The sequence below is a fragment of the Fulmarus glacialis genome, unplaced genomic scaffold, assembly GCF_000690835.1.
Source record: "Fulmarus glacialis isolate BGI_N327 unplaced genomic scaffold, ASM69083v1 scaffold2571, whole genome shotgun sequence".
Lineage (NCBI taxonomy): Eukaryota > Metazoa > Chordata > Aves > Procellariiformes > Procellariidae > Fulmarus > Fulmarus glacialis.
The window spans coordinates 44,572-63,988 of record NW_009191986.1 but is presented as its reverse complement, the minus strand read 5'-3'; positions in this window follow the sequence as shown (position 1 = coordinate 63,988).

The following is a 19,417-nucleotide window of genomic DNA, read 5'->3' as shown; positions in this document are numbered from 1 at the left end:
TTTTTCCTCTATTTCCAATCCAGTTTGTGGTTTAGATTTTCCTTTTTTGTGTGGCTCACAAACAAAAGAGTCTTAAGAAGAACTTACGTTTATTGTTTCCTCAGCCCTACTTTCACAGTTTTGCGAGGCAGTATAGAAACGCGTTTATGGCTTATTCTGCTGCTCCCTCTATTGAATGCACTAGTAGAAAGTCACATGCTGCAGTTAAAATGTGCATTTGCTTTTGTTTTTTCTCATGCCCAGCTTTTTTTAAGCAGCTTTGCCATTGGTCAGAGATGAATACAGCTTCTGAAATGACCTACATCAGCTTTATTTTTGTATGTTAAAAATAGTCATTCCCAGGCTGAGAGGTGTGTGTGCTTGATTAAAAGGTAATTACCTACTGGTGACTGGGTGGTGGGTCTGATGTAGCTACCAGAATTATTATTGTTCCTCTCTAGCAAGGATCTCCCTTTTTTTGCAACTGGAAAGTCTTCAGCATTTCATCAATGTTTGTATACAAGAAACACATTTCATCTCCTTCTGTACATGAGTGAAAAATCTTTTTTTTCTTTAGTTCTAAATGACCAGGAACGTAATTTTCCTACTGAGAATGGCTTCTTGGACTGTTTGGGTTTTTTGGTGTTTTTTTGTTGTTGTTGTTGGGTTTGTTTTGTTTTGTTTTGTTTTAAGCCTGTGAAATACATATGTATGTGTTAGGTGTATCCTGTATTCCTAGGTGCCTTCTATCTCACATGCCTCCTTGTTAGGGCCTGAGGTTGTTTTTTGGAGGGAGCTCCTGGTTGTAGCTTCCAGTACTGTATTGTTCTTCATCACACATCAAGCCAAATACCAGCACAGTAAACATTTCATGTCCTCCCATTTACTGATGTGTGTACACCCTTGTGGAAGGAAGTGTGCTATCACTGGCTCTCCTTATCTCTTGATTAGAATTCTGCCCCTATCCCATCTTTATCAGTTATTAATTCTTGTTACCATAGTTCTTGGGGGCCTAAGACAGAAACCAATACATGTTTTAGGTGTGCTTTGACCGAAAGTGTTTCCAAGCTAGAAGCATAAGACGTAACTGGGAGAAGGAAAAGTGGAGGTTGGCAGGAAATAGTGAATAAAAGAGTGAAATTATCCTTCTTAATGTAATAAGCAGTCAGAGGACAGAGGGATACTAGCTACTTGGTAATCTCTTGGCATCATAGATAAATTGGGTCCTAAAGAAGAATTTGAGGAATGTGTAGTTACTTAATTTATGGTTGGTTTATTTTATTTTACCCTGAGCTACCTCATTTGTAGAGATGGAGTGGGAAGAAAGCATAAATTGTGGTAAGAATTGCTCTAGGTAGGCAGTTGAGGCTGGAATGATGGGAGGACAGAGGCAAACACTTGTATTTGGCTCTTTGACATGCAAATTCCTGATGGAAAAATAGAACCAGCAATTTCAGTTAAGATTATACTTGCTTTTACTATGTATGTCTCCAAAATAAATAATAAGTGACAAGGCAGGGCATTTTTCTTGATGGTGTCTGACGTGTGGAAGAGCTGATTGTCCTCCCACCAAAAGGTGGTGATTTCATATTGGTCGCTACTGCTTTTAAAAGCGAAGGTCTGTTTTTTAAAAACAGGTTTTGTTTTTTTTTTTTCTTTTTTTTTTAAATAATCTCATGTGCTTTTGAAGTGGACCTACACGCAATCCTGGTTGTTTCCCCGTATTTGCAATATTGTTTTCCTAATGTATCAGATCCTAATACAGACCTTATTGTATCTGAATGGTAATAATGTGGAGACAGCTCAATATAGCTAATATTAAGAAACCATGGCAAATTTTTAGCGTGTAGCGTAGTGGATTTATAAGCTCAGCTTGAAGTGGGCTAGTGTTAGGTCTGTAGCTGGTGGGTCAGATGGATGCACAGCAAGCAAAAGGGGGCTTAGAACAAATCTAGGAGGAATGCCAAAGATTTATTTGCTTAAAATAAATTATTTGAAAAATAATCATGTTGGGGGGAAAAAAGGCCCATTATTATTCAGGAATACTTTTCTAGGATCTTGTCCATACTCAAATTTTAGCTTCCAGGATAGCTAGTGAGAACCTACATTGTGTTCAAAAGTTGTAGGCTGAAACCCCAACGTGAGACCAGAATAATGCATTTTATATATGCTATTTCAGAGTGATTGACACTGTGTCCCTGTTCTACTTTGATTGTTCCCATTTAGCATTTTCTCAGGAACAGATGTTGAGGTTGGATAAAGCTAACCTCCTTGTCTTGAAGGACATATGAGTCTGAGAAAGAAGAAACATTGTTCTAGCCATGCCCTGATGCTTTTGTCTCTTGCTGTCTTAGGAGTAGAGGTTATAATGGAGCAGCAAGACATGCTGGTGTTTTTCCAAGCTTCATTGATAAGTATGCTGCTAACAGCAGATTTCAGTATATAAATGAACAAGTTCTTTGGGAACCCTTGTACTTGGTTTCTCTTCATTGAGTTTCAGAACAAACCTGGCCTCTGATTACTGTTTGGCATAGCTCAGTTGCATACTGAGTTTCTTAAGTTTAACTACAGCTGGAGGAGAACTGAGTTCTTCTGGAATTTGTGGATGTGGCCACTTCTCAATTTGGGTAATGTGTATTCTCCCAGGCCCAGTCTGTGTCACAAAATGAGTTGTCACCCTCGACTGATTGCCTAGATATTCATAGTAGGCTTGTTCTGTCTCACATGCTTTAGTGAGCAGGTCTTACAATGTCAACAGGGTTAGCATTTGTATCTGAATAGGGCAGCTAATGCCTCTGAGCTGACTTTTCCCACTGCATCTCAAGCAGATGTTACTGCATCAGTTTCTGCCATTGCTCTGTTTTCAAGGTTATCTTGACAACCATAACATCCAGAAATCCTAGACTGTAAAGAATAAAGCCACAGCAAAAAAAAAAAAAGGAAGAAAAAAAGAAAGCATACGAGTGTTTGCCAGTTGAATGGTTGAGTTTGGCCAGTGATCTTTGCAGAGAGTAAAATCCATCCTTGTGCAACATAGGTCTCTTTGGGGGATGGCTAAATTTGAAATGGAGAATATACCCAGATCCACTTAAAGTCAGTAGGCACCAGTGCCCCCTGTATTTGGCAATTATAATAAGAAACCACATAAAGCCAAGAACATCTAGTAGTAAAAGTTCATATTTTTAACTTGAAAGGGAAGAGGCCTCAATTCAAGAAAGCTCTTCGTCACATGCTTAAACATCACTGAAGTCAGTGGAAGGTATCTGTGGGTCAAAATACACAAGACCCCAATTCAGGAAAGCTCTTTTAATCTAAATTGGGGGATTGTCCTGTAGAGATTAATGGTGAAGGACCAGGCTCTGTACTTTGATTGTCAGAGGAACGAGTCAGTTTACCTGAGGAAGGAGTTCCTTCACAAGCTTCTGGGTAAATGCTGGTTTGCTGACTCTTGTGGCCTTTCCATGACTGCACATGCCATGCCTATTTGACTGCTAATTCTTACCATAAACAGGGTAAGCTTTGAGAATGTTTTCTGACACAGGAGGAAAGAGCAACAACTTCTGCATTAGCAGATTGTTAGCTGTAAAGGGGCAGTAAGTGGTGCAGGGGGGTTGTATGTGCAAATGTCAGTTTAACCTGAGGCCTTTTCTCAGGTGTGTTTTTCTCATTTCAAAAATGCATCCCTCCCGGCTGGTGGACAGACCTGACACGTTCAGCAGTGATCAACATCCACCACTGTTACTAGAATTCTTGGGTTCTTGTTTGTCAGCTGTTGGCACAGCAGTTCATGCTGGTAGATATGATTTCTTTGTCATAAATTCAGGACAAGCTGGAAATATCTGAGATATTTTGCCTGACTTACATTGAGAGGCTTGTATGGAGTGGGCAGGGCAACAGTGGTGGAGAAATCAGGGAAAATACCTGTGCTTTTAAAAATATCTCTTCTGTGGCTTTGAAAGTCCAAGAATTTCTCAGCCAGAGAATGTATTTCCTCCCTCTTTATAAGCTACTTCTTTCTTTTGCCTTATTAATTGTGGATCTGCTCCTGCTTCTATTTAAAGCCAGATGCAAAAATCAGTGACCTGACTTTCTTAGGTACAAAGTTGTAAATCTGAAGAACCAGGTGAGTAGATTATTCTAGTGTAAGATCATGTCCCCATGTCTGTTCTTTTGAGATGTGGGATAGTTCCCGCTTGTGTTGAAATCACTGTGTGGAGGGTGTTGGGTATTTCATAAGGAACTCCAAACTCTGTAGGACTGGGATTCATCTTACAACTTAAGTATTTCAGTCTGTTTTTGGAGACCTCTGTATGTCTTCTCTTCTGTTCATGGTGTTCAAAAGTCTGTGGCTATGGAAGTAGCACCTGAAGGTATGTTTTGCCCGAAGAACCTGCAACGAAGCAATTACATTAGTAAATGGTAATGTACCCCAGAGTTGAGTAAAATAACGGAGGCCACCAAGTTTTTCTTGTTTGTGTGATGAAATGTTGTCAAATTAAGTGATTTGTTGGAGCCTTCCTTTAACTTCTGTACAGCAGTAAGTTTAGAGGAAAAGAGGATTGCATTATTTTTTAAAAAGCTTTATTTGTGACCCGGACTTGTTGCCTCTGACCCTCTTGGGCTTAAATAGTTAAATTATATTAATGTCCAGTTTGTTTCACTGTAGGTAACACATCAACTGAATACTCTTGTGCATAATCTACTGTATCTTTCCTCTGTTCTGTGTCAATGTATTATGTGTATTTGGATTACGGTTCTTTTTTGTATTAAATTATTTTATGTTATAGAACAATATTTAAGCGAAACAAAGAGCTAATGAAAGTTGTTGGCGTTTTGGGATTTCTTTTCTCTTTGCTCTTTTTTTGGATGTACTGTAAATTGTAAACCAAGGATGCCAAGCAGGCTTGGTTCAATGGCTAAAATTATTGTATTACAGTGTAATGCTGATCTAGGCCTTGTCTCAACACTAGAGCACACAGACTTGAATAAAACTGTTACAAAAGTGATCGTCTTTAGGCCTTGGTTTTGTGCTTCAAATAATTTTGAGCAGGTATTTAGAATAGCAGTGGTATTACCTTGCTCTGAGGGATTCAGAATTTTTCCCAGTGCCACAAGAAGTTTGTTTTTCATTGCTGGGCATCTCGGTCCTGATCAGCTATTCCAGCTCTGGGTCCTCCATAGGGTTTTTGAAGTCTGTTTTTGCAAAATCCCAGACAGCTTAGTATCAGTCTTGGCACACAGTACCTGTCCCCTAATCCCCTTCTGGCTTTTCTCTGAACAGGGTAATTAATTGCATACCATTTTTATTAAGGTTAATATTTCTGTTTTGTTAGCTTAAGATTTTTCTACTCTATTTAGTATCCCAGCCAGAATGTGAATCTGAATGCCTGGATCTGGAGCTAATGCAGTAACACGTTTTGTGCATGATGACATTTAACAGATGGTTTAGATTCACTTCTGATGCTGTGCCTTTGTCCCTGACTCATCATTCAGTGAGACATAGTTGCTTGAACAAGGATATTTCCAAGCTGTCTTTCATCTACTGTCGGTGTGAAAGTAGAACAACATGGTTTTGATTCTTAGGTTGTGTGTTTGATTCCTAGGTTGTGCCTTTGCTCTTCTCTGCCACCAAGGCATCATTTCACATTTCTCTGCTTTAAGAAATGCAGCTACACTGATGAAGGACTATGCACTGCAAGAACTTAAGTTGCATAATTTCCTTTGAAAATAAATTTTTCTCTAATGTGGTTACGTGCAAGAAATCCTACACCCTTCCAGCAGATATGGAGACTGAACGATGCACAGGTAGAGTAGCATTAGTCATATATTCCATTTATTCCATTCAAACCGCTGTAGTGATATTTTTTTTTTTTTTTTTTTTTGTGATAGGCTGGAAGGAGAGTGGACAGGCAGTCAGTTAAGTTTAGTTAGAAATAATGGCATGCAAAATGAATCGCCTTTTCACTTGTTTTAACAAAAGGTGTCTTGCAATAGATTATCTTTCAAACTCTTTTCCCCTCCCTCCGCCCAAATCCTGAATGCCTCAAACTAAAACAAATATTTTATTTCTATCTTCTGTAATGTTTTGCAGAGTAGGATTCTGTTTGAAAAGAATCAGGTTTTCTAGGTCAATTCACCTGTCACAACCATGAGGTTACCATAATGTTCAAGTTGGGCCTCATCAGGAGCGAAAATCTAGATGCATCATGGCAGATAAATTTCTGGTGGTGAATGCAGCCTGTGTAGAAAATGGCAGGAACACAAGGCAAGGGGGTTGAACAGAAAAATAAAACTAGAAGTTTTCTAAGTGGGGTAACCTAACCACTTCTAGCAGAGAGGGAGAATCCTAAATGAGAGCTGCCAGCCTCAGCATGGATACAGAATAACACAGCAGCAGATGTTTTAGGCTGAGTAGTTTTTCAGTTGTTGATGTGTAGACAAGGGTTGGGTATACAAATTCTGCAGCACAAATCTTACATAGGACTTCAGCTGTAAATACACTCAAGTGAGGAAATCATCATGTGTTACATCATGTTCCTCAGATGGCACATGCTGGAATAGCACACGTAAATAGTGCTCTGAAAGCCCACCACATACCTTGATAAAACTTCTGATAGCCTTCCAAGGCTAAGCAGATTAAAGGGAAGGAGCCCAGGCTTTCCTATATATGATTGCAGTTGCAGCTCATATGATAAATTAATCGGTTGTTTCTAGTGAAATTTTGACATGCTTGGCCCTTCTTACATGGAAGAAAAGGGAGAGACTGTCCCACTAAAGCTAGGCTTTGCAAGAACCTAATTAATTGTAACATGAGAGGTTTGCAGGCAAATTGGTATCAGGCTCAAGGAGACTTGGCTTTAGAAAAAAAGCTGGAGCAACAACAAACATCAGAGTATCTTAAGGGTTAACAAGCTTTATCTTCATGCTTGGACACAACTGAGACTACAGGTTTCTCAGGAAACAATTGTAACTAAGGATGAGCAAAGCTTTCAAGTAGACTTCAGCATGCTTTGTGGCTCTTTACTACTTAATCTGAAACCTTATTAAATGGCATGCGATTTACTTTCTGTTAAGTCCTCATTAGTTTAACAAAGAACAAATCCAAGTGGAATGAAAAGAGGCAGGATCAACTGACAGCATTCCAACACAAAGTAGAACAAAGCCATAATCGCGTTACTAAATATAACCAAAGCCTGTATACTTCATGCCTGCAAAATTTGCTCTGAAGTATATTCCTTTCCACCAAAATCATGCTCTAGCACTTTAACTTTAATAATAAAACATGGGTTTGATTATTCAAAAAAGCATGAATGGGGTTACATGTCACAGATTGCAAACAATATTAAAAGAACCAGCTCTGATGGATGTGAATGTCTTATGCCGCCGTGTTCTCCAACGGGACCCTGAGTCAGTAGTTGGAGAACTGATCATTGTACAAAGAGCTTACTATTTTTGCAGCAGTCTGGCGTGTTTGGTGATCTTCCTGCAGTTGTATCTGGCTCTCTAGTTTTTTCTACAGATACCCCTATCTCTGTGACCGGATCTTGCAGGACCCAGTTAGAGGTAAGAGGATCTTCTAAGCTGGTGTGTGTTCCAAAGGAGAATTGTTCTTGATGTGGCTTGTGATGATGACTTTTGACTGGAGAAACTGGGGGAAAGGAAGAGTTTTGAGCTTGGGGGGGGAGGGTAGGTGGAGGAGGGGAAAGGTGGGAGATGGTTTCTTTGTGTTTGTCTATCCACAGAAGAGAAGGGCTGGGAGGAACAGGAACCAGCACGGAGGAGAGTGTGAGTCAGAGCTTTGCTGGGATGCTACAGGAAATAAGGAGAAACCAGCAGAGTTGCCGCAGAAGAGGAAATACCCTGGCTGATGTCTGATCATGCAGCTGGTTTCTGCCAGCAAAACAGAACTTGGGGTCCTAACTTCCAATCACTCTTGTCCCAAAGACTTCCACATTCAGCACAGTCTCAGTTTCCTCCTTATCCTAAGACAGAGCCCTCACTTTTCACAGGGGCTCCTTCTCTGCCCTTTTCCAGGACGGCCCTCACTCACTCAATTCAAATTTCCTATCTTCCACCCTGTCCAAAGCTTCTGCTCCCAGAGTCCTCCTAAAGGAGCCTTCTAGGTTCATTGCCTTAAAGTCTTTGTGCTTGCCTCTGCTGTTGTGCCATCCGGTCTCCATGGGTGACTGGTCACCACTCCCATGTTAACGTGTTGCAGCAGCGGTGGACAGGAGTCCAGTTCCTGCTCTGCTGGAGTAGAAAAGCAAGCCAACCCTGAAATACTGATCTGCTCAGGGTGATTTTGAAGCCAGAGAAAGGAGGTTTCCAAGAAAGACCAAACCTAGGGTTTGCACGCCCTATCTGGTGTAAGAGAGAGGTAGAATTTGCATCTCCCTCTGTATTTGAGGGTAGAAAGAGCAGCGTAAATGACTAGAGTGACAAGAAGCAGGTACGGCAGCAGAGAGAGATGCTCCATCAGCAGCTTCAGGTCTCAGCCCCTGCCAAACTGAGCGAGAACCTTGTTTCCATAGGCCCAATTATCTCATGGCGTCTTCTTCCAAAGAAGCAAATGTCAGTGGTGCCTCTGGGCAGGAAGAGCCTTTCAGGCAGGCTCTGAAATTACAGCACAGCTGTAATTTCTGCTACTTTTGCATTTATTCTTTCTGGGGCAGTTTCAGGACTATCTCAAGTCAGCACTGAAAGGATTTTAAATTCAGACCTGCCCAAGGCAAAAACAAATTCCCTCCTTAGGTGGTATTGCAGTAATGTTGCTAACTCCTGAGCAAAACTTCCAGGTATACATACATAGCTTTATTAATTTAAAAACTTTATTCTACTCGTGTAGTAAAACCATCCATATAATCACAGAGCAAGTGAAGGTTTTCTGAAGAGCCTGTCTATGCCATTGCTGCTGGTGGCAATTATCTACAGTGGTATCAAGATTATATATGTAACATCTTGCTTTCCTTAATTAAGTTGCATCTCTCTGAGCTGTCCTTGAGCCCAGGCAGCCAAACCTGCAGAAGGGGGAAAAGAAGATACAGAGGCTGTTGGGTACACAGGGGGACAGACACCTATCCAATGACAAATCCATTATAGTTGATAATTATCTCAGCTTGTGTTTGTCTAGTTCTGTAGTTCATCACTGTAATCAGGTGCAGTCAGAGGAAGAGAGGAGGGCCAGGACCCAGGAGCTTTCACTACCACTGGGGGTTTCAGAACCTCAGCTTTAGCCGAGTCTGGTGGAAGAAGCAGCTCCTGCACCCTCAGTGCTTAGTGTCTCCAATACAAGCAGCTGAGATTAAAAACCATTTTCTGCTGGCTTTTTCCTCCTCCATGCAGTTTCCATCTTTATAATCCAAGCTCCTTTTCTGCAGTCAGAAAGCTTTCTCTGGAGCAGTCTGTCATAGCTCTGTTTGCCAACTGATTTCTCACCTGCATGCAATTCTGACCTTCGGACCATGCTGTTCTTGCAGCCACATGTCAGCTCTTCTGGGTTAGCCTGAAGTATTTTTCCCTTCACAAATTACATGCAAGGTAGCGCAGCCACTTTTTTTTCTCCCTGATTATACGCATACCTTCGAGCAGTGCTATTTCAAGCAGTGTCCATCATTCTCCTCCTGCCTAGAGACATGGATGAGGAATCGACGTTATCCATTCTTGATTCTGAAATGGCATCACAGCAACTTAGTCTTCAGGGTTCCTCAACTTAAACAGCTGCCACAAAAACTGCTGCCTACCTCTTGATCACAAATTCTTTCCCACCCAACTAACATGGAAGAGATTTTAAAAAAATGTTGTTGGACAGTGCAAAATTGAAAGTGTCTTGGAGAGCCTAGAAATTGCTGTAATAACCGGCTACTTATGCAAGTCCTTTCTCGACTTGTATCTACACAGTCTTGAGGATGTAAGTGCTATCTAGTATCTCCCCAGAATAGCAGGGCTTTTGGGACTAGGGAGGGCCAAGGCGGAAGCTTCTATGAGAGCCTTTGAGCATCAATAATGTTAAGTATTGCATGGGCAACTGGTAAGGGTGTTGAAAAAGGTTTTCCTTTCTTCATCTAAACCATGCAGTGGTTGAGTAACAGTTGGCAAGCTTGCACACCAGATTTCTAGCATAAGAGCAGAGCTTTGGGACCACGTGGCTAAGGGACCTGACCCGCTCTGTGCAACTCGTTTTTTCTCATCCAGTAGAAAATTCCCTTCTTGGCTCTATGGCATGTCTGAACCGCCTCATTTTGATGTAGTTCTTACCGCTTTGGGCTCCGTCTCAGGCTGGCAGTCTTAACCTTGTGACAGACCCTTTGTAAACTTATTCTTTTCCAAAGGTTTTTGTATGCATTGGGATGTTGCCTGTACATATTCTAAACAAAACCAGCTGAGAGCAAGGCGTGCTGGTCAGCAACATCCCCATCAGCCTCTCTTTTGTGACTGAAGCACTATGCAAACCACCACTTTAAGTGCCATCACCTAGTCCTAGAACTCATACGGCCATTTTCTTTGCCAACGGGTCTGCTTCAGTTTGCTAGTGTTGACTGCTGAGATCCACCATAGGAAAGCAGGCTGAAGCTGGGAGACCTCAGAGCTGGCCGAGCGCTTGGGTTCACCGTCCTCATGTGGTTCCTACACGGCTCATTACACCCCTCCTTTAACCGCTTTTAGAATGAGGGTGTTTACTATACACATACTTCTCAGTAGGCTACGGTGCACAATATACCAGATATTTTTTATTTACTCTGTGGAGGGGGAGTAAATGTGATTTAGATTATACAAGGCTCTCACCTTTATTCAGTGTTGTTTTACCTAAAGGGACCCTTTGCTAAATTGGCTGAGGTGATGGTCGAGCGTTTCTCTTGAGGGGCAGTTAAAAGAGAAGCTGTTTGGGTTTGTGTCAGTGGTGGCTGTGCGCGTGGGGAGGTAAACCTCTCCGCTGGCATCCTGAGAGCTTCTGCAGGGACTGCAGAATAGACCCGCAGCTGGGTCTATTCTCATCCCGCCCGAGGCTTTGACGGGACAGCGGGTTAAGCTGCTCGGGCCCTGCAGCTCCCCCCGAGAGCCCCGGGGGTGCGGATCCGGCTCCCGCTCCGTGTGGGGTGTCCCTTGGGCGGAGCGGCGGGAGGGAGCGTGGAGGTACCACGGGTGGGCGGCAGGGATGGGGGGGGCTGCGCTCGCAGCCTCTGCCCCCCCTTCCCTCAGGGAGGGGATCGCTTTTCTTGTTGTTCAAGGGCTTTTGCCTGGCACCCGCTACCGTTATACCGAGGTACCTGGAGGACCTGTCTGAGCTTTTCAACGCAGGCAGGGGAGCAGAAAGGCAGCAGGACTTGGCCAGAGGCGCTTGGTGACCCTGAAGCAGAGCCCTTGTCTTAATCTCTGTTCTCAGGTACGTGGGCACACCACCGAGCTTGCAAGCCGTACAGAGCCCTCAGTGCGTGCAGCATACCTGTGCGTTTCCTTTCCTTGCTCTTGCCTACGTGTGGGGTAGCACACGCGTGCCTGCAGCGCTCTTACGGCATGGGCTGTACTCCCGGGATGTCACTGTTAGCCACGGTTTGACCCCATAGCATCAGCGCTGCCTCTGTGCGTCCGGAGCTCTCCACCCCCACCTCAATTCTAATCAGGAAAAGAATAAACTGGGAAATTGCTCTGAGGCCCACAGCTGGGTCCGTGCAGGTGTGCAGAGGGGCTGGCTACCCAGCCACAGGTGAATCAGAAACGCACAAGTTCTTCTTGGCGTTCTGCTCTGTGTCAGTCTGACACTGACCTCCTATCCCTCAAAGACCTCATTCATCCTCACTTACAGGTGTGTCCCTACCTTTGGCTTTTAATACAGCTCAGTGACTGTGCCACATATTTTTTCTCTGATAGGAACAAACAAGGTCCTGGCATCAGGCTGGAGTTTGGGGGATATGTATTAAACTTAGAGTTAAAGGGAGAGGCAAAATATATGGATTTGAACATGCAAGGTGTATAGGATTCTTCACCAGCTGTGCTAAAGGGTGGATTAATTTTATCCTCACGACACGCTGGGAAAGAGTCGACACTTGATCTCCCTGAAAGTCACCATAATGCCGGGATAGTTTTCTTCCTTTCTAGAAGGAAGGGTTTGACGAACACAGTGCTGCTGCAGCTGCGAACAGGGCTTAAAATAACACCGAGGCTCCGGCTTAGATTGGCAGCTGCACTGTGGATTGCCAGGAAGAAACTGCATCCTCAAACTGTAGGGGATGTTCCTACCGGTGCAGAAGTATTATTAATTGCTAAAAGCTTTGTGCCATGAGAGGCTGATAAGAAGGTGGATTTTCCGTAAAAAGGCAACCCAGGGTACAGACAGCAAGTTTGTGCTGCTGTGAGGCTGGATGACTCAGGCTGTGATGGTCTGTGTCCTGCTTAAGAACTTGAAGGACAGAATTTGCTGCAATGACTGTTTCATTTCGTCACTTTAATGCCCGAAAAAATTTACCACAGCCACGTCTCAGTGCTATGCTGTGTCAGTGACAGACCGAAAATAAAACTCTTCCTTTACTGCACGGGCGTTAAACAACATGGAAAAGAAGCCTTGCTCAGACAGGCCATTGGGTTTAATTTGCTTCGGGTCGAGTGGTAACCAGCAGCCACTTGTGGGCACCAAGCACTGGGTGGCTCTGTGCTGTATAGACTTTGGTTCCCCTAGTCAGTCACAAGGCAGAAGCCACCACCCCATTCAAGACCTGTTGTTCACCTGAAGGATGTTTTATCTGGGCATTACAAGCAGGGCTTTGCACAAACCTGCTCCCAGCTCGGCCACCCAATTGCTTGGTAACCCTTTGTTAACGCGCATGACCCCCAGTTTTCCTCCCTGCAAGCAAAGGGCTCCTGCCCCCTCTCAGGAGGCCTATGAGGATAGAGACTTCTCTGTGGGAGCAGGGGACATCTTGTCTCTGAAGCCTTTCCCTTTGCTGGTAGGTGTGATGGTGGTGGTGGGTTTAATTACAGCTGATTACATACTCTTTTTACTGCTAGTTGCCTCGCTCCTGGGCAGAACTGAAGGACACTGCCCAGACAGGCTGAAAGCATCTATCCCAGGGCTGAAAGCTCCTTATCTTCAGGACTGTGCAGCAGCTCTGAACGTCAGGAGAAAGTGGATGTGCCCATCTTGCATAACCTTTCTGGAGCTTGTATTAGAAGACCCCGGGAACATGTGTGTATTTTCTTTCCCGTTTTATGTTTTTAGGTAAATTCCTTGACGCGGTCCCTCATCTTTCAGAGTATTCAGCCTTTATGTAAAAATAGGTGAAGGGTTTCTTGCATGATTATTAGCCAAGAAGCAGCCTCTGACACAGCTCACTTGGTGCCAGTTCGGTGTAGATGAAGGGGAAGTGGGAAGAACAGCACTAGCAGGTGACAAGTCACGAGGGGCCCCACGGGTGTCACAACTCCCTTCCTGTTCAACACCCCTTGTCACTCGTCCGAGATGGTTGGCACAAGGGCAGGGCTGTTCCCAGGGTGTTTCGCCAGACAGCAGTCTCGCAGCGGATCCGGGCAGTTTGCCGATCCCGACCCTGGACATAGCACGGGGTGAGGGAGCAGCTCGGGCTCTCCCAAGGGTCACACAGCTGCATGCGGGCAGATAAGGGCTGGGAAGAGGAGTGAGGCTTAAACGTGCCTGCGTCCCTGATGTCTCTGGCTGATAGAGAGACTTGCTGATTGTTTTCCTGTCAGGATCTACATGCCTCTTTGGCAGCTGAAAGATAAAAGGGCTTCTGTGGATAGAAAGGAAAACATCCAGAGCTCCCATCTGGGTTCTGCACTCTGAATTGCACCGGAGCGGGGCTCCGCAGAGAAGAGACGATGCTATAAAGGATCCTGGGGAGGAATCGGCTGGGCTCTGGCCTGTGTCACCCAGGCAGGGTGGGGGGCTGCGGGTCGGCAGGGAGCGGGAGTGTGCTCAGTCCCTGCACCTTGCTGCCTTCTCGTCACCCGCCGTGCAGCTTCTGCGGAAATTGCATTTCACCGAGGGCTTGAATTTTACAGCAGTCATTCAGCGGCTCGCCAGCGTGCACCTACTGCCTTCAAAAGCTGCAAAATGCCGGCTTTTTCAGGTGCCACCGGGCTTTCGGTGTTCCCTGTTCTCACATCCAAAGCAGCCTTTCGCATAGGTCAAGAGTGAGAGGTCAGACAGAAGGACGCCTGCGCATCCCAGTCTGGTGACTGGGCACCGTGAAACCCTATGTCCCTGGGTTTCACTAACTCTGGGAGCGATGAGCTCCCCACATGCTCCGTATATACCCTTCCTGTCCTCCTCTTGCTTCCATGTGTACCCATTCAGTTTCCTGATACCCACCCAACCTTCTTGGATGCGTTTCCAGAGCCTCATCTGCTAGGACTCAGTTTTACAGCTTATGTGGCTGTGCCTTTTTCTTTATTTTCTAGCAGATGAGACACTAATTGGTGTAGATCACATCTATTTCCAGCTGAGCTGACTTTCTGTATTTATAGGTGCCAATCACAGACTGGTAACTAGGTACAAAATAATAACCAGGGTGAGCATATGACCGCACAGAACTGGGCTTTGTTCTTGCAGCTGCTTACGTTTGATTCTGTAATGGCTTTTCCTTTCTGATTTTTTTTTCTTCTGTTTCTCTCTATCAAGACTCAACCTTTTGTCAGTTTTGTCCCAGTCACAGGCTAAGACTTGTGCTGATCTCCTCTGGCAGTGAGCATCAGGATTCAAATGCAAAATTACGTGCAGATTATGTGCTTCCAGCTCCTCAAAATGTCTTCCTGGCCCTTCTGGTTTCTGTAAGTTGTTCACTGGCTAAATTACCTCAGTGAGCTGTGAATTGTGTTTTGGCCACCCTTACACATCTTTGAGGTGGTTAAAGCCATCTCAAAACCAAGAACTTTCGTTTTTTTCTAGATTCAAGGAGAGAGCCAGATAAGTGCAGATGGCTGAAGCAGGTTGCGTTGCTCCAAGGAAGGGAACTGCATGCACACATCTATATGAGGATGGCGTCTCTGACTCTGCAAGGCCATGCAGCACGTCGTCGTTCCTGGCCTCGGGTGGTGCAGGCAAAGCAAAGCCACGTGCTGAAGGACGAGAGATGACTGGCATATGCTGCAGGCAGGCAGGCTGAGAGACGACAGCGAAGCGACTCTGACAGTAAGGACGTGAAACCATGGCAGTGCACTGCCGTGACCTCCTTTCCAGCTGTGTGGCCCGAGGATCGGGAACACTTGGCAACTACACAGAGTAATTGTGGGGCAGGCATTTCTACGTGCTTATTTCCTGGGGGAAATGATCATCACCTCGCTATCTTTCCTGTTAGAATTGCTTTCCTAACATCCACTACAGATGTCTCTGGCTGCAATTTAAATGAGTGAACGTAATAACCAAAAAGGAGGAAAAACTCAGAAGAAGAAAAATTTGAGGATGGAGGGCGGGAGAAGGAAATGGGTAGAATCGCCATTTTGGGATGAAAGTGCTGTGATTAAGGGGCATAGGAAGTGCAGACCGACTATTTTCTGTGCTCACTTAGCACCTTAAATCCAGGATCTTTGCAAACACTGTTTAATATTCCAAACAAGCATCTTCCATGGGTCATTCTACAGTTCAGAAACTAAGGCAAAAGGAGGTTGAAAAATCTTTCCCAAGGTGCAAGCTGTAAGCAGGACTGAAAGTAGAGCCTGGGAGTCCTGCCTCTTAATTCCCTTTTCTGGCCACAGCTCTCTTCTTCGATTTTCTACAAGTGTTTTTCACTTGAGGTATACATTAGCTCACTCTCTTGGACAATTACATTCAGTTGTTAGCAAGGATAATGATATTAAAAAAAAAGGCTGGAAATCTCTAGAGGTCCATAGGGAAGCACAGGATGCTCCAGTAAGAGCAACTCTACCAGGAAAGTGATGAATGCTATAGCTAGGTACTGAGTAATGTAGCACAAGAACCAGCCTTTTAATGGCCCATTAAGAAGAAAAATGACATACAGAAGTTGAGGCTATTTTCGGTTTTCGATAATTGTTTCCTAAGACAATGTTGCATTTTACCCAGAGGATCAGTCAAACGATTTGTTGTGAGTTTCGTGGGCTTTAGCTAATAAAAGGGAAGTTACTGACAGGTGTGTGAGTACAGAATGATAAAGCATTTCTCTTGGTCAAAGCTTAAAATATCCAGCGAGTGTCAGCATCCCTCAGTGGTGCTGTACGTTACACGTAGCATCTCTGAAACGGAGTGCTGAGCCCACGTAATCCGAGCTGTGGCTTCCCTTACGCACGCCACCAGAGATGATCTCTGTGCAGTGTTTTCTGTCCCCCCTGTGTTGGGGGTGGCAGGGTCTCCTGGCCCTTCGGAGAAGTTAGTTGGGCCTCCTGAGCCCACCAGACCCGGGGATTCAGCCGGGTGCTGGTAATCTGTGGCAGACGGTGGTTATCTGCCACACAATCTGGTGGGCAGGGCGAGCGACCTGTCCTTAACATCAGTGAGTCCTGAGGGGACCCAAATTATTGTGGGATCAGAGTACGTGGGGTCTTTGCTTCTTCTAGTTTTCACTGCGTGTGCTAATACTTTTAAATCCTTGATCTCACACACTCTGGTCATATAGAAACAACCAAACCTTAATGCCAGAGGCTCTTCTTCCCATTTTGCCCTCTATTTTGCTCACATTTCCAGGGGACAATCTTCAGCATATAGGAGATGCCTCTGGAAAAGTCAGTATTGGTACCTCTGCATCAGCGTGTGTGGAGACAGGGCGGCGGTGGCTGGGAGGTTCCTATAGGATGTGTAGGGAGAGGATATAGATGGGTCTGAAACTTTGCGGGGGAAGAACCATCATTTTTCCTTTTAGTGCCCTCCAGGAGGCCACTAATATGCCTTTCATCCTCTTCCTATTACAGTTTGGCCATTTGCCTGATGTTACTGACCTGGGAAGACTAGACAAGTCTGGGCTTAGAGTGTCCTTTCCAGGGCAGGTATTAGTCCTTCAGTGTATGATACTGGTACTTCTTACAGTAGCATGTTACACACCAGCGCTGATATCCTGGGGTCAATGCTCAGAACCTCTTCTGAGTAAGCAATACTTCAGATAAATGAGGTGGAACTAATAAGATTGGATATACTGGGAGGTAGAGAGCTATCTAGCTGGGCATCTCAAATGCCCATTGCGAATATAGGCTGGGCACATATTTTAATTGAGAGCATCTTCCTTCCTCAGGATTTCATGTGGCTGTAATCAGACCTGCATAAAGGACAAAGCTGGGTAATCTCATGTTTGAGGGGAGAGGAAAAGTATGCACATATGAAATCTATAAGTTGCAGAAAAGCTAAGGAATCAATAACGTGAGGTTTAGTGAAACAAATAGTGTGATTGAATGTTTTCACTCCATACAATATTTACTGCTTGCAGTAATTTGTCCCAGATACAGGCCATGATCTGGAGTTATTCATAGGCATTTGAGGATGCAGTTCCTATGGGAGATGCCATCCTAAATAAAGTTGTATTGATTCAAAGGAAAGGAATAAGCTTTACAGACATGAAGGGAGCAAGGAAATGCTGGTTGAGAAGCAGAACCTCAGAAAAGGGTCTGAGGCTGGAAATAGAGTTGCCGGTGGATCAGCAACGAATGCTAACATAGAAGGGAAAATGGCAAAATACCTTTTGGTGGAGAAAGGGGCATGGCTCTCCTTCATAACCCGGGGAAGAAAAGTCCCGCTCTGCTCTACAGCTCAACACCACTTAGGGTCTAGCATAGCAGCCAAAGGAGGTGAATGATGCAGGAGAGATTGACTTAAGTCACGAGCTGTCATTGTAAGTTAGTGTGTCCTCCACTGAAGGGGAAATGAGTGAGGGGACAGGAGCCCAGGGAACTAAAGGTGCTTTTGCCTTTGTGCATAGTATATCCTGGAACTGCCCTTACCCTGGAACCTGCTCTTCTGCACATTGGAGATGGGCTTCACTTTGTGAAGTACCAGGTGTTCATAACAGCTACTCAGTGCTGATTTCTAAGTCTTGCTCCCATTTAATGCCCCCCTGATTGGCATTATGGGGTGAATACATCCTTCTTATACCCAGTCTTTTTACGGTTCTAGCTCCAGCTGGGGACAAGGAGAGGAAAATAATTTCTGTGTCCTCCCCTAAGAGATAGATGGTTGGCGTGCTAGATAACATTCTCTCTTCGAACTGCACCTATAGACAGGAAAGAGAGAGGCAAGTCAAGACCTTGGCACACTTTAAACTAAGGGAGAGGAGAGAAGCATCTTGCCTTGAATGGCAAGGGGAGGAAGAGATCCTATATTTTCCCGGGCATGTCCTTCTCTCCCTATGCCCTTTCCCTCTCTTACCTATGTGCGTTCAGCAAAGACAGATGATATTCTGGGCATCACTCCAATAAACAACCTTGGGCTCATACCGAAGAACAACAAAATGTGAAAGGTTTGGCAATCCAGTCATATTGCCTAGGGGTAGGACTGAGGGCAGGGAGGGAATAGCTGAGCTGGTGAAAAATGGCTGAGGAGAGACAAGCTGCTCTGAGATGGAGAGCAGGGGCCGTGCAAGAGACCAGGGTCTGTGGGTGTCATTGGGCCCCCCAGATCAAAGCAAAAATTGATGAACTTAATCTGCATGAGGGGAAGTCTGATGTAGAACTAAAATCAGTTTAAGTGAGGGAGCAAATAGCCAGGGAAAGTCTGGAATAGCTATGCACTGAGCTTCAGAGGCCAGGATTCAACAATCTCCTTTTGCAGACGGGATGGAGTTGAGGGAAATATAAAATACCCCTAAAGTGTGTGTATGTGCCTGAGCATTCACGTCCTTTCCCACACATGCACCCAAACATGTGTGTGTTGGGGAGGCATCCGCACCCAGCTCAGAACAGCACATCCATTAGTTACAGTTTCCGAGAGAGTTATAGCTGGTGTCCCAGCAGCCACTAAAGAACAACCCAGATCAACTGTGGTACGCTTCTCAGCATCACGAAATCATGAATTAAAACCAAAACAAAACCCTCTCACTCCTAATGATGTTAACACTCCTAGTAACACTTGCTTATTATAGAATACAATTCTAAAAAAAGGCAGTTTACTTTCGCTGATTTTTCTACACTTCTGGGCAATATCTGTTTTCAGGCTGTAAGACTTCATTTAGGTTAAATGTGATGACAAATGAAAAAATAGAAGTAAAGCATTTAGCTGATTTCTGGATCATGCCGCAGCAGTTTGCCTTCATAAAATGGCGGGTCCTACTACAGCTAAAAATGTGCAGTGCAGAGATGATACAAGCTAAGAAGAATTCACCACATGTCCCCAACTCCTGCTAAGTCAGTAGGGTTCAGACTGAACTCTGGAAGCAAAAAATGCCATCTATTTTTGTAATTGATTGTGGATATAATACAGAGCATGAAATCTGGGGAGGAGGTTACAAACCTGATAGAAAGCCCAAGGTACCCTGGTAAGAAATACTCTGACAGT